Below are 14,574 nucleotides of genomic sequence, written 5' to 3' on the forward strand. Positions count from 1 at the left end.
CGCTTTGGCCCTGGCACATGGCACCTGCTCGGTGAATGAGGTGATGGTGACGATGGTGATGACGACAACAACCCACCTTCCTGAGAAGCAAGGTCATCCCGTCTGGCACAAACGCACCGAGGCGAGGAAAAGGCCGATGGGCAAAGACAGACCATGCTCTCTGGGTCTCTGTCACCTGATGGCTTCCAAATGTGATATACGATGACCTTTCAGGGTGACAGACGCCAGCATGTTCAAGGTAAAGGACAGCCACCGCCCCCCTTAAGGCCAACCATGGGGACATTCGCTCCGCAGAGTCTTAAAGAGTTGTCCTCACTGCCTCCCGATCGGAAGTCACGGTCGGCCAAGAAACTGCCGTCAGCCCAGTTTCCTGAGCTCTTCGGCAGCAGAGCTAAGAGGCTGGGTGTCGTTTGTTACTTCGGTCCCGGGGCCCCGGTGGCCCGCCGTGAGCCCCGGGCACAGGGTTTCCAGGGCGGTGCAGCCCGGAGACTCTGAAGAGGTTAGTGGTGGTGGGAAATAGCCCCTTCCCGCGAAAGGCACAGGGCCCGTCCCCACGGCGGCGCGGCCGAGGGCTAAGGGACCCACGCCGGCACGAAAGGAAGCGCGCTCTCCTCGTGGCGGCGGAGGGGGCTTCCTGGCGAGTGGTGTTTTCCACCACCGTTGTTTATCCATTTACTTTTTCGCTGAGGATTATTATTGGGATCCCGATCGCGCGCGGGGGTAGGGGTGAGGGAAGGGCTGCGAAACAGACCGAGATGCCTGAGGGGCAGGGGTCACACAGGTCACGCCACAAGGGTCCCTCGGTCAAGGGAACTTGGTTTTCTAAGCTCCGTCATCCACGCGTCTGGGCGCGAAACCGTAGGGGAGGGAAAGAGGCGGCAAATCCCGCCAGCGCAGAGAGGCATGTACGGAGAGGGCCGTGCCGGACGCCTGGCCCGGGGACGTGCCCGCCGCGCGCCCGTCTCCTGCCGCCTCCCCGGGACCACCGCTGTTCGGGGCCGGAGGTGACCTGCACACCGTCAGGGGCGGCGGGTTGGGGAGCAGGCGGCGTGTCGTCGCCTCTCAGAGGGATTTGCCGATTTGGTGCCGGCGAGAAAGTTTTTTAAATAAACAATGGGAAACAAAGGAGATTATTACAAGAAAATAACCCCGGAGTCCCACATCAGATATAATTTTACCAAGGAGAAGGAATGAGAGAATGGAGCACGTACGCGTGTGTGTGTGTGTGTGTGTGTGTGGTGTGTGTGCATGGGTGTACGTGTGTGTGGGGGTGTGTGCGCATGTGTGCATGTATGTGTACGTGTGTGGGGGTGTGTGCATGTATGTGTGTGCATGTGTGCACGCGTGTGTATGTGTGTGCGTGTGTGTGCGTGTCGCCAAGTGAAAGACCTCGGCCGAGACTGAGAGCAGACATAACTCTGTCATTCGCATGATTGGTATGCGCGCTGGTCGAATGAGTGGCCTTACTGTGTGTGTTTTATTTCAGCGTTAGAGGTATTTAGTAGAGATGAGTACAGAGAAGCAAGCGTAGAACATGAATTTGTTTTGTTCTATCTTCTTTTTTAACTTTAATTTTAAAGATTTGTAACTTAAATTCAAAACATAAACCAAAAGGTGTTGCGTGTTGTGAGGGTGAGCCTCTCTTCTCACGCCTTTGTCCTGCGGCCATGAACCCTGAGCTTCCTTCGGCGAGGAACAGGTGCACAGCCAGCAGACCTACTACTTGACCAAGCTCAAAACATGCTAGGAGTTTCTTTCTGGCTGGAACAAAGAAGAAATCAGGCATGGGCAGTGCCTCTCCCTCTGCTCTGGGTTGCTGGGGGTCAGCTTGCTCCGTCTTGGGGTTCCGTCACCCACAGTACATGGTTTCCAGGCTGTGACTTGGGGGGGGGGAGGTCTCTGTCATAATGCCAGCAAAGGAGAGGGGCGCGGAGGGCGGCCCGCGGAGGCTCCTGTGGCCCACCCTGGAAGCCGTGTACTGGGGCAGACACACAGCTGTCAGCCCGCGCCTTTTGGCTGAAACTCGGCTCCACGGGCACGGCTGGCGGCGAGGGCGTGGCAGTGAAACGCCATCGCGCTGAGTGCGTGTCCGTGTGTGCGTGTGAGAGTAGAAGCAGAATCATGCTCTGCAGGCTTCCCTGCAAACGCCTTTTACCATATTAGTCCACGCAGATCCTTTGTATCGTTTGGAAAGCGTTCCAACCAAAGATCGTTCCGTGATTTATCTCACCAGCCTGCATAGTCTCATCGACCTTTCGCTGCATGGTAGAATCTTGCTCATTCGCTCTACGCGATGACATGGTTTACACATTTGAATTCCGTGGGTAGTTGAGTCTTCACATACATACTAAGCGGCACTTAAATCGGCATTCTCAGCGGCGTTGCGTGAAGCTCTTTCTCTGCCATCCCAGAACTCACCCACTGCGAGTGGGGCCGGTTTTATTTCGGGGCAGAGAGGGCAGCGCTCCCCAAGCCCTCCTCCCCATCTGCATGCCCAGTTCCTTCTCCTTCTGAGCTGGGGGTATAAACAATGTGTGCCGATTCCAGCCCACGGCGGAGAGGACCGGCTGCAGACTTCAGGCTGCCGTGCCCATCGAGGCGACTAAGGAGGCCTCGTGGAGAAGCCCTCGTCCCAGCAACAGGAGTAGGTTACTTACTTCATGGAGGAGAATCACCCCGGGGCCCTGCCAAACTTGCATCGGCATTTCCACGACTGAGAAATGTAACCCTTCTTGCATTAATCTCCTAAGAGACGGGGTCTTACTATAGCACATTCTGTCCTGACTAATGGCAAGCCTTCGCAAGACTACTTAAAATATTAGTTATACTAATTTACATCATTAATATTCGTTTATATTCCTATAGGGCCTTAGAGCTTGCATGAGGCTTCCCTAATCATTCCCCCACGTAACCTACTGGACAATACAATCGTGGGCACAGGCCGTTTTGAGACACGTTCTATTATTTAAATCAACATTCACGAGTTCGTGATGCTTTACTCTGAGCTGGCATGTCGTCCTGGGCGGGGACGTTTGTGCTTGTGTGTGTCAGCCCCCTACCCTCTTGTCCCTTTTTATTTTATCTTGTGTGATTTTAGCAGGCAACATCTAAAGTTTAACTTTACTTGTAGAAGGAAAGTAAATTTTCTCAGAATGAGAACCAGAGACCCTCCCTTTGAGTAAGTGATTTCACACATAGAATGTGTTAAAATGAGTAGTCTTTATTTTTGATAGGAAATATTCTCTTCGGTGTACTTGGAACAACTTCCTGACCGCCTCGTTGTGAAAGTAGCTCTCGCGATCCTTGGCTCTTCTCGGTTTTCTGTGGCTCTTTGTGGTTTTCTGTGGCTCATCTCTCCTTTCCTTCCTTCCAACCTACACGGCTCTGAGCAGAGGCCTGAGGCCTGCAGGGACGTTCAAGCCCCACGGGGAGGTGACCGGGCCGGTGTCGGGGGCCTGTGTCCCCCTCCCTCCTGCGGTTAACTCCATGTCGGTTCAGCAGAAGGCGGGTTGCCGTCCGGATCCCGCTTTCTGATTCAGATTATAGGACTGTGTTGATTAGCAGCTAAGATTTTTCCGTACACCAAATTATCTGGTTATAATTAATATTAATAGTCATTGGGGACTGAAAAGCTATTTAAGTCTCTTAATGAAGCAGCAAAAAAAAAAAAAATAGTTAACACACATTCAGTATACGCTGAGCCAGGCCACATGGGCGTGTGCCACCCAGCTGAGAAACAGGGTGTGGGGACCCGCAGTCGTAGAAGGGGGTAGCAGAGGGGCTTCTGGCAAAGCTGCCTAGCCTCTGCCCCCCGGGGACACATCAGCTTTATAGCCGGGACAGGAAACAGGTTTGCCATCCCCCCGGAGGGATCCACTGGCGACCAAGGCTGCTGTGTAAATGACCCTGGAAACCTAGCGTGAGATGCATGGACATACCATGGAGAACTGCTTGCTGACAAGACCTGAAAATGACAATGCGCCCAGAAGCATAATCTGCAGGCGTCTGAGTCCCTCCGTGGGAGGCTCGCGGCGGCCCTGCTTGAGACAGCGCTGTCCTCTCTGCCAGGACTGGGGACGCCCGTGGAGAGTGGATGCGAAGCCCCGAGGTTCTCAGAAGCCTGGTTTTCTGGAGCAGCTGCTCTGAGTGCAAATTGGTATCTGTTTAGAAAATATTTTGGTAATATTAACAAAGAGACATAAGTGCATGGAGATACACTGAATAGAAATTCAAGGTCTAGGAATCAATCCCAAAGGAATAATCTAAAACCATTGGGAAAAATTTACATACATTCATGATGTGAATTATAATATATTTGAATGATAATAGCAAAATGGTGACCCTAATCTAAAGAATGGGAGAGCAGTTAGAGAAATTACGGCGCATTTTTTGGTGAAATATTATCTTTTAATTAAAAATGATAGTTATGGAATCCTTCTACTAATAAGAAAGATATCTATGATGTGATGTTATGTAAAGATCAGGGTTGAAACTACACAATTTGAGTACAAATGTGGCGAAACGCCCACTCGTGAAGGGAAAAGGCCCGTAGGAAATTCACTGATTACTGCTAGGCACTTGTCAGTGAGGCTGCTGAAAGGAAGAATCGGGGTTTTATTTTCTCTTCACAATTCTTGAAAAAATTTGGACGCATGGTTAGATTTTTAAAATGAAAAATATGTATAAGCTTAGAAGGAAAAAAAAACTTGTGATGATGTGTTAATGTTATCAGTCAAATGCGAATCTCTAGATTTAAATTAGAAACAATCAAGTATTTTTCTTCTTTTTAACACTAAGTCCTTTTACTGGTTAAGTTTATTCATCAGAATCTCTCATGAAGGCCGTTTGTCCCCCGGGGCATGAGGGTGGTCTAGACCTCCGAAGGGCGGTTCCGGAACAGACCGCCTGCCCAGAGGTCGCCGTCGGGATGAGCGGGGGCTCTTCATGGGACGGGGCTCGGCCTTCCTCTCCCTGGACGCCCCCTCCCTCCAGGGACCCCCTCCCCGCCCCCGAGGACGCTGCACGTGCTCACAGGGCAGACAGGTTGGCGCTGGCTCCCACTCTCGTCTGGCCCTGTTACCACTCCCTGCTCTGAACTGGACCCGCTGAGGTTCCTCAGGCTCTAGAATGTTCTAGGCTCTCTTTGACGCCACACCTCCTGGTCCGCTGTCCCATCTGCCTGGAGCTCTTTGCCTTCCCAAGTCACTTTCTCCAAACTAATGGCCACACAGAATTAGAGTCGCCGTCTCCGCGGAGCCCGCCGCAGCCCCCGAGTCCGGGCCAGGTGTCCGCACTTAGCCCCGTACCATGCCCGCCCTAGCCCTCCGCGCCCTCTCAGTGCCGACCAGCGCTCTCTCTGCAGGCGTAATGGTTTTAATGGGGACGCTGTCCTGGAAAACACAAAACGTTTGATTCTGAGAGGCATCGGTGAACTCCAGGCGTCACCTCAAGTTGACGAGGACAGGAAAGGCAGGCGAGGCTCTGGCTGCCGCTGCTCTGTACTTCCATAAAAGTGTAGGTTATTTAGTAAGTACGTTTTATTCTAAAAAGAGACCCGATCTTGGATGTCGCAATGCCGAATGCGTTGGATGGACTTTACGTTGACCTGGTTGGGTGACGAGCCCCCAGATCCTAAGGACAGACAGCTCACGCACAGCTCTGCCCTGGGCGAGGTGGCGGTGTAGGTCAAGGGGCATCCGATGGTCTCCGCGTGTGCTGCTCACACGCTGCTTTCTCCACGCGAGGCCCGAGATCACCAGCCACCGGCTTCCCGTCTGTTTAGATCGCTTTACTGCGACATGTTTCGATTTCCGATCTAAGTCACTCTCTCATAGTGCTTACTGCGACTTTCTTGTTTTACAGTATTTTCCTTAAAAATATACTTCTCTCGCTATCGAGTGTTCAATGATCTCAACTCCTATCTGAGGTGATCAGGCTGAATTCCTAAAGTATTTTTGCCAAGCTATTAAAAACCTACCCTCAAGTTACAACTCCAAGCGAGACATCTGCCTCAGAGGCTAAAGTTCTCCGGGGTCTTTCTCGCCGTGGTGACCCCCTCCTCACCTAAGGGCGGGGGACAGGAAGCACCTGTCTCCCCCTGTCCACGTGAGCATCGCGATCCGCTCAGCTGAGAACTACTGACCACTCGCATCAGACCGCATGGCATCCCGCAGGTCGACTGGACCAAACGATGCATAAAACAGACCTAGTGTCAGATGGAGCACCGGCCGAAGTCGCTGATACATAAAACATTTTGAACGTATTTTAGATGAATTGTATTATATGGACAAAGATGTCTCTAAAGAATTCCTCCAGACTAAAATATCTGTAGAAACATCTTACATTAGAAAAACAGATAAATACATTTAACAACTTTCATAACAGAGTAAAAAAAAAAAAAAATCTTTTTTATGTATTTTTTTTTATTTCCAACCATCCTTAATTTTTTTCAAAGCTCAGTAATATGCACTTCCATGAGCTTCTCTTCGGAATTTGCAAGGCCATCAGCGGGAGAAGGCTTTTATTCTCCCACTGGCTTCAGGCCTTGCAATTTTGTCCAACGGAGAAGCTCAGCTCACCAGCTTCTCTGCGCCCCCGGATCCCGCACCCCCAGGGGCGAAGAGTTTTCACCCGGGAGCCATTTCCTTTAAGAAATAGACAAGCAGCGGGGCCGCCTCATCGTCAGAGTTCAGGGAAATGGAAGATGTTTGCTGCCCGCTGTTACGCAGGGGCCTGCTTGCTATACGCAGTCAAGACATGTTTTTTTAAAGAAAGTTTCCAGGATCTTAGGTGTTTCCTGCTCTAAATGATGCAGACACCGTAAAGGAAAGAAAGGCACATGGTGACTAACACTTTGGACCAACACAGTGATTGTATTACGTCCTCCAAGGTCCTTTCTGTGATGCTTGTGAGCCAGAAATGAGCTGAGACCTGTCACACCGGGGGGGGGGGGGGCTAACGTCTGTCCCACGGGAGGTCCCTTTGCAAGCTCCTCACCTCTCCCTCCATCTCCCAGCTGGCCGTGGCCGACAAGGGGCAGGAAGGTTTCCGCCGACATGAGAGCCTCGAGCTGCAGGAGCTGAGCTGCCTGTAATTCACGTTGGTGTTTCAGTCATTTCTCTCTGTGTTTTCTTTCTGTTGCATTTTTTTCCCTTCTGTAGAAACTTGCCGTGCGGTGTTGAAGGTGACCTAAGCCCACTGACGAGAACGTTCAGTGTGGTTTACCTCTCCACCCACGCACAGCTCCCCGAGCAGGCCTGACGAGGGTAGCTCAGCCTCGAAGAGGAGCAAACAAAAAACCCAAAATACCCGCCTCCGAAAAATACCCCATGGTGTGAAACTCTTTCTGAGAAAGAGTGGCCTGTTTCCTTAAAGCAGAAAAAAATATATAACAAAAATAGATTTTCTTAAGACTCTTGTTTACTCAGATGATATCGACTCTGTTTCTAGCACAGCACAACTGTAGTTGCTACCCAGAGATTTTTAGAAAGTCGGAGAGATGCTCATGCGGTGGGGTTTTGCCGTGAGCGAGCTGTGCTGCTCACATGGCTTATTAGAAGGTAAATGCGTAATTACATGGCTCCCTCGTATACGAGCAATAAACTTTATGGGAGTGCTTAGAAAACAGCATGTTTACGTCAACGGTGCTACGCGAGTAACAAATAATAATAACATTGCGGAGAAAATTAGCTCCTTAGATGTGTAACATTGAGGATGTAGCTCTGTATAATTAATATCCTGGCAATTTAATGTGTTACTTACCCCCCCCCCCTTACTGGGAAGAAACGGAATTTGTTTAATATGACATTTTCACAGTAGCTGGAGCCTAAATGTACCGTGCTGGATTCATGTGGCTTCCTAGCCCTTACCTTTGAAACTCGTCACTGGTTTACTGGCGTGCAGCGTGCGTGCTTAGATTATTTATAAATATTGCAACCTCATCGGCATCTTTACGTCTATGCTTAACGGCCTGCAGTGCAGAGAGCAGCCTCCACGATGAAGCAGCGATCGGCCAAAACGTCAATAGTGTGAGGTTGAGAAACCCTGAGTTAGCTCACCGATCTTCAAAACCGTCCTCCAAGGTAAGGGTTATTATTCTCTTCATTTTGTGCTTGAAAAATCTTGGGCACAGATGAGCCAAGAGATTTGTTGGAGATGAAACTGCAGGGCACAGAGTGAGGGACCTGGGGATTGAACTCCGGTTTTCAGAGTCTCGCTCCCCATGTACCCGACGCCCTCGTCTGTCACGCTCCTGCCTGTGCGGAGAACTTAGCACTGGCTGCAGCAGACGACGTACGTGCTGTCCAACGTGTGTGTGTGCGTGTGTGCGTGCATGTGTGCGTGGGTGTGAGCACGTTTCCTTCCCTGACCTCTGGGAACCAGGCGGGCCTGATCCCGGGAGTGATTGAAGAAAGCCCCGTCCGCCCTCGGCCCCGCCGTCCCCCTGTCCCAGCGAAGTCGCCCTGGGGCGTCCAGCTCCCCGTGTGTCATTTCCTGGCCGGGGTCCTTGGTGCCATCTCCCCTTTGCGTGGGAAGTCCGTGCGGGCCCCACGCCTCGGGCTGCCTGAGCCGGGCCCCAGCCTCACGTGCTCCCTGCGCCTCTCGAGTGTGCGCTCGGTTCCCATGGAGACCTGCCCTGCTCTCTGAGGCATGAAGGCCACTCGTGCCCGGCTGCTCAGCAGAGCTCGGTGCCTGTCAGACGCGGGAGGGGCCGTGCGTTTGGCCCACGAGCTCCTGGAAACATGGGCTCCTGTGAAGCTGCCGCAGCCAGGGGTGTGTCGGGGGGAGAGGGAGCCGGGGACCGGACCGACTTCTGAGAGAGCGTTCCCCGGGGGGCGGGGGAGGGAGCGACCTGGCCCCCTGGTCGTCCTGTGGCTGCGGCCATGGCAGCCCCTGCTCCCGGCATCGCCCACGCCGGCGGAGCTCCTGCCGTGCACGGAAGCCTCGCGTGACCAGCACACGCAGAGCGCAGGCCCTTCCTCCTCCCCACTCAGCTGCCACTGGCACCGCTTAATAAACACTTAAAAGGCAGTGACTCCGATTGCAGTGACTCCGCTTCGGCCTGGGCGATTGTCAAGCCAAGGCACCCCAGCTAATTTTGGTCCTCAGCAGCCCCACTCGGGGTGCCCACAGGCAGGCCCGATGCCGACACCCCCTGGCAAGTGTCAGGAGTGAGGAGGGCAGGGGACATGCACGCGGAGCCGCACCGGGCTCAGTGGCACCAGGTGCCAGCGGCCCGGGAGGGGGCCGCAGGAAGGAGGAACCGCGGGGCTCCGGTCGGGACGTGACCTGGGCTTCCTGCTCCGAGCACACAGCGGCACCCCTTCTTCTGCCACCCGTTGGGGCTCAGCACCTGGCCCTGCCATGCCAGGTGTCCAATTTGGCAGGCGAGCCCCTCCACACCTGTCGTGAAGACAAGAGCGTGCCTTGGCGCTCCCGAGGGCTTTCCATGGGTTGCGTAATACCGCGGCAGCGACTGGCCAGTCGGCCCGGTCGTCGCTAAGAGTGAAAGGCTTCTTCTTTCACACAGGCGCTTGCTGTAGCCAAAGGACATTCACGGGTGGCTCCGGGCCACATGCTGCCACCCCCGGCGGTTCACTCAGGATGCCGGGCCGTGGCGACGGGAATCGGCGAGGAATTCTATGAACTCGAGCAAACTTCATCAGAGCCTTCGAGCCTCACGCGGCCCAGTGCCCACGGCGTGGCAGTAACTGCGTCTGGCTCCGTGAACACTCACGGGTCGTCCCTGAGCTCGGGATGTTCAGAAGAGACAAACATGCAGAATCACGTGATACGTGTACCAGGAAGGCGGCGAACGCGACGCTTGGAGAGCAGAGAGGAGAGACGTTCATCGTCTGGGATTCGGGCCAGGAGATTCCGAGTCGGCAGGAGAGGACGTGACCCGCACGCGGCGCGTGACTTACAAACTCCGTCATGTGACCAGCGGACAGGGACGTCGGCTGAGCGTTTCCAGCCCTGCGCCTGTGCCGTTTGGTGGTTCACCTTCCCAGATGAAGTTAAGACACACGTTGTTCCGGCTCTTGAGTTCCCTGCATGGCCTGAGGCGGTCGCCTCCCTTCCCCGTCGTGTGCCGCCTCCTCCAGGAAGCTCCCCCCGTCCTCTCTGGACGTGTGGTCCGCACGGAAAGGCCGCACAATTTTTACTCGTTCCTTGAATTCACGTACAACTTGCATCTTTTATTATGTTACAAGAATTGCGTTTATTGTCGTGCAAATTGTTTCATCCAGTTCATATGATCAGTGATCATCAGAAGGATATTTACGTCCAGAAAAACGGTAAACAGCACAAGTTCATTGTGGGATCCGACTTCGGTAAGATGTCACCGAAGTCGCCCACTATCTGCACGCAGCCTCAGCCCATCCCGCGCCCCAGAGGGAGCGGAGACCCCCCACTCTGTGCCCCCACGTCCTCAGCAAGCGCCTGCCGCGGCCCTTACAGCCATGTGTTTTCCGTGGCTCTCTCTCCGGTGGGACTCCAGTCCCGAGGAACAGGGCCCGAAATGTGTTTGCTCAGGACGCGGTGTGGGGCCGGATCAGAAGAGCACCCCGATGTTTGACTTAACGGGTGCAGCTGCCTGTTAACCACTTCGCCAGTCGCTCTGAGGGGCCGGCACGGCACACGGGGCTTCGCCGCCCGAGTCGATCCACCGTGTGCGCCCGACAGGGGAGGGGGAGAGACTCACGAGCAGCCGCGCCTCACACGTCTCCAGCCTGCGTTCCGCTGCCCCCTTCTTTCCCGGGGTTCGTTTGTCCTGTGTGTAAAGAATGTGCTTTATTGGGTTTTAACCTAAAACCATAGCCTGGCGTTCGAATGGCCACCGAGGTTTTAACCTTGACGGTCTCTCGCTGTGGGGCGGAAGGCCCAGCTGGGCGATGAGCAGCTGAGGAAGTCAGCGTCGGGGCGACTTAGCACTAACGCTAATGACGCCTTTGGAGTTCCAAGATCCCAGCCCCCACCAGGTGAGCCCCCGGGGCAGCGGGGCACGGGGGTGTCGCCGGCCAGCACGGCAGAGCCGCCTCCCGCGCGACCTCTACACTCACACCCTCTGCTTCCTTAGGGGGGTTTCGTCAATGGCCGCCCTGCAGAAGACACGTTTGCCTGCTTCATGACACGTTCATCGTAGACGTTGCCGGAGATCGAGGGAGGCGGGGTGGCGTGATGGCCGGAGAGACGGATCGGAGGCGGGGGAACTCTTCGCGGTCACACGCACGTTGACGAGGCGTGTGTGAGCTTGAAACAGGGCACGCGCCCCGCTAAGCGCGGTGCCTTCTTTGTCGCAGAGAGGAATGAGAATCACTGTGCAGTGGCGGGTGATAAAGTGACACGGAAAATGCCGCTGCTTCTTTCGGTCGTCGTGAGACTCAGAGCCGACGCTGGACCTTTAGTCACAGTCACGCGATCCGATTTTGTGACATGGTTTCTCTTGCTCTCACGTTATTTTTATTTTTGTAAAATAAAATAAAAATATTTTTAGGCGAGGCAACCCTTGGTTGACCTCACAGATTGCAAAGACCTTGTCAGCTTACAATCCCTTATTTTATTTTTTACACCTACAGCACCTGGTCTTCCTAGGTGGTCTCCCATCCTGGTACTAACCAGGCCCCACCCTGCTTAGCTTCCAAGATCAGACGGGATCGGGATTGTTCAGGGTGGCATGTATATATTTTTGAACGAGATAGTTTATCCAGATAACACATTTTGGAAGTAGATGGGGTATAGTCTATAAATAAGTAAGCACATAATTTTAAATTTATATAAACAGAAAATAAGTTTCTTCTCATTTAGGACTTATATTGTTAGTGGGTGAAAAAATAAAGCAAAAGTTAAATCACGTATGTATGCATGCATGCATGCACGTATGCGTGTATGGTGTGTGTATGCATGCATGCATGTATGCGTGTATGATGTGTGTATGCATGCATGTATGCATGCACACACACGGAGTGGTGTGCTGGAAAATGTAACAGCTGCTTCTCCAAAACCCAAACCCCCACTTACAGAGTTTGACGATTACTGTGGTGTAAATACTCCTTTGATGGCTAATTTTACGCTACCAATAGTCCAAGGACCAGCACGCACGACTCCTGAAGCGGGAACTGGCTCCAGCAGACAGTCGCCAAGTTGTTGCAGACTCAGGGTGGGGACTAAATTCAGACGAGGGGGGTCCCACGTCTGTAGACTGGGGCCGTCTGGGGGGTCACAGGGAGCGCAGATCGGCAGCCGCCAGACAAACACAATCAGGCGGGAGGTTCCGGCGTCTGCGCGCAGCCGGGCCCTTTCCTCACTACACGTTCATCCGTCTACTTACTTATTCAAATATTTTTTTTGAAGTATGATTGGATACCAGACACTTTAATAGGATTTAAACACGAGGAATTACAATGGCTTAAGGGGTTGGAGGTCGGAAAGATGATGAAGTTTAAGGTATCGGTGAGGACCCAGTACTAGAGCTGGGCACAGGCAGTCACTGAGGGGAGCACTTAACCCGGCATGTAGAGCAAGATCAGGGAGGCTTCCTGGAGGCGGTGACTGAGTCCTCAAGGATGAGGAGGATCTGGGAGGCCAAGTCAGGCAAGAGAAGCGTGTGTGGCATACAAAAAGGGCGACAGCTTGGAGCGCGGAAAGCGGCAAGCAGATCCGTGCTCGGGGACTTCTGTGCAAGGGGCGCGGAGCGGGCAGCGAGGGCGGCTCAGATTCCGAAAGACCCCACGGTCCTGGCAAGAGGCAGAGGGTTTCTGCTGAAGGCCTCGGGGCACCTCGGTTGTGACGTACGCAGGTGATCAGACCGCGTCTGAGACAGGCCATGGGAACGATTTTGCGGGGTGTGTGGGCTTTGGACGGCTGACGTCAGGGTCAGCGGGCACCCTTCGAGGCCAGTGTCAAGGTCTAAGCAAGGAGGGCGAGAGCGTAGACAAAGGCAGCTCGGCGAGGGGTGGGGGCGGGTCCGCTGCCGAGTTTGTGCCGTTCAAAACTTGTTTTTCAATCTGACCTTTTTTCGCTTGCCTTGGATTGTAAGCGAAGCAACACCATTACCTATACGTTTAAATTTAGGTTTCTGCTTTTCATTATTTACCTAGTGTATAACCGTTTTCTTTCGCCAAACGTCGGCTTCCGCGAGCAGCAGACTGCCTTGGGGGGCACCGCAGGCGTGTGTGTCTCCGCGCCTGCCCACGCGCGTGTGCCTTTATTCCCGACTGAACGTGGTCCTTCCTCCAATTTTCTTCTTTTACACTGAATAAACTGATTAGTTTTATGTCAGAGGACGAAATAAGAATTAAAGATTCCGCCAAATGATTAGTAATCTTCAATGGGGAATGTGCCCTGAACCTTGATCGGCAGAGGAACAGGTGAGGTCAACTATAACATGACCTCAGCTCATGAACACTTACGCTTTCTGGAGATTAGAAGGCTAAAATACAGCCCTTTTGATGTTCAAGCATTAGATGTAATTTTTCCATCTCTGCAAATACAGTAGCGTAACCAAGTTCCAAAATAACTGATATGAATTTTTAAAATTCACCATTACAAGGGTATAAAGAGGAAAATAATATATTTTAAAAATAACTTCTTAACAAAGCCATACCTCTGGCTTAATTTTACTACCAGAAGTTCCTGAGAATAACGCATTGTCTTTGCATAAGCATTGTCTTTAAAATTTAGATCAAAATGTATTTAAAGAATATTGAAAACACTTGAGAGTCATTTAGGTTTGCATTTAATGTGCAATAGTTAGAATTTCCCATCCAAAGTATATTTATCCCTTTAATCCTAATGGCATGCATGATCGATCTCCTTTTTGTTAATACAATCAAATAATTTTGTTTGGAAACCTGTTTTTCATTACAAAACAAGTAAAACCACATTACAGGGCATTTGTGAATGGCAGAGATTTAGACCCCAATGACGGTTGCAGAATTTTGCAATAGCAAAAATGGAAGCAGCTAAGAGTTCAGCAGTGGAGAGATGGCTAAAGAATCTCATATGGGATATGATCTGACAGCTAAAATTATGAGGTAGATATCAACATAAAGATATATATTGACATAGAATGAACACTAAGTCATAACGTTGAGTGCCAACATCATGTAACAAAACATCCCACACTTAGGTAAAAACACGTGAAAATACGAGTTACAGATGTGTACGGAAGGGATTCCAGGATGAGCACACCAAATTAATAGACGCTACCTCGGGATGTGTGTTTGATTGTGGTTTTCCATTTGGCAAGAGGTAGGAATAGATTTGGAGGAGGCAATCAAAAGGGATCAATTTTTATCTCATGTTTAAAATTGTATCATTACTAGTATGATTAATAAGAGATAAAAGAATAAAACAGCGAGGGTGCTTAGGAAGGCTCAGGATTCCACCACAGTAATCCAAAACAGGTGACATTTAATATGTAACTTCAATCTTTTCCCTATTAAAAAGTACATACAATTACAGTATATACAGTGTCCACGTTTTTTCATTCAGCCTTTCAGTGTATTGTTACATAGTTTCCATAACTGGGGATGTGCCGTAATTTATGTCACAATTCACTCTGTGGCTGTTTAG

The 14,574-nt window shown here is 51.8% G+C and overlaps 1 pseudogene; it reads right to left on the minus strand.

The window, feature by feature from the left end:
- Positions 1-11,567: 11,567 nt before the first annotated feature.
- LOC118606018 lies at positions 11,568-11,686 on the minus strand (annotated as a pseudogene).
- Between the last annotated feature and the right edge of the window lie 2,888 nt (positions 11,687-14,574).

This window comes from Rousettus aegyptiacus, unplaced genomic scaffold (assembly GCF_014176215.1).
Source record: "Rousettus aegyptiacus isolate mRouAeg1 unplaced genomic scaffold, mRouAeg1.p scaffold_m13_p_7, whole genome shotgun sequence".
Taxonomy (NCBI): Eukaryota; Metazoa; Chordata; class Mammalia; order Chiroptera; family Pteropodidae; genus Rousettus; species Rousettus aegyptiacus.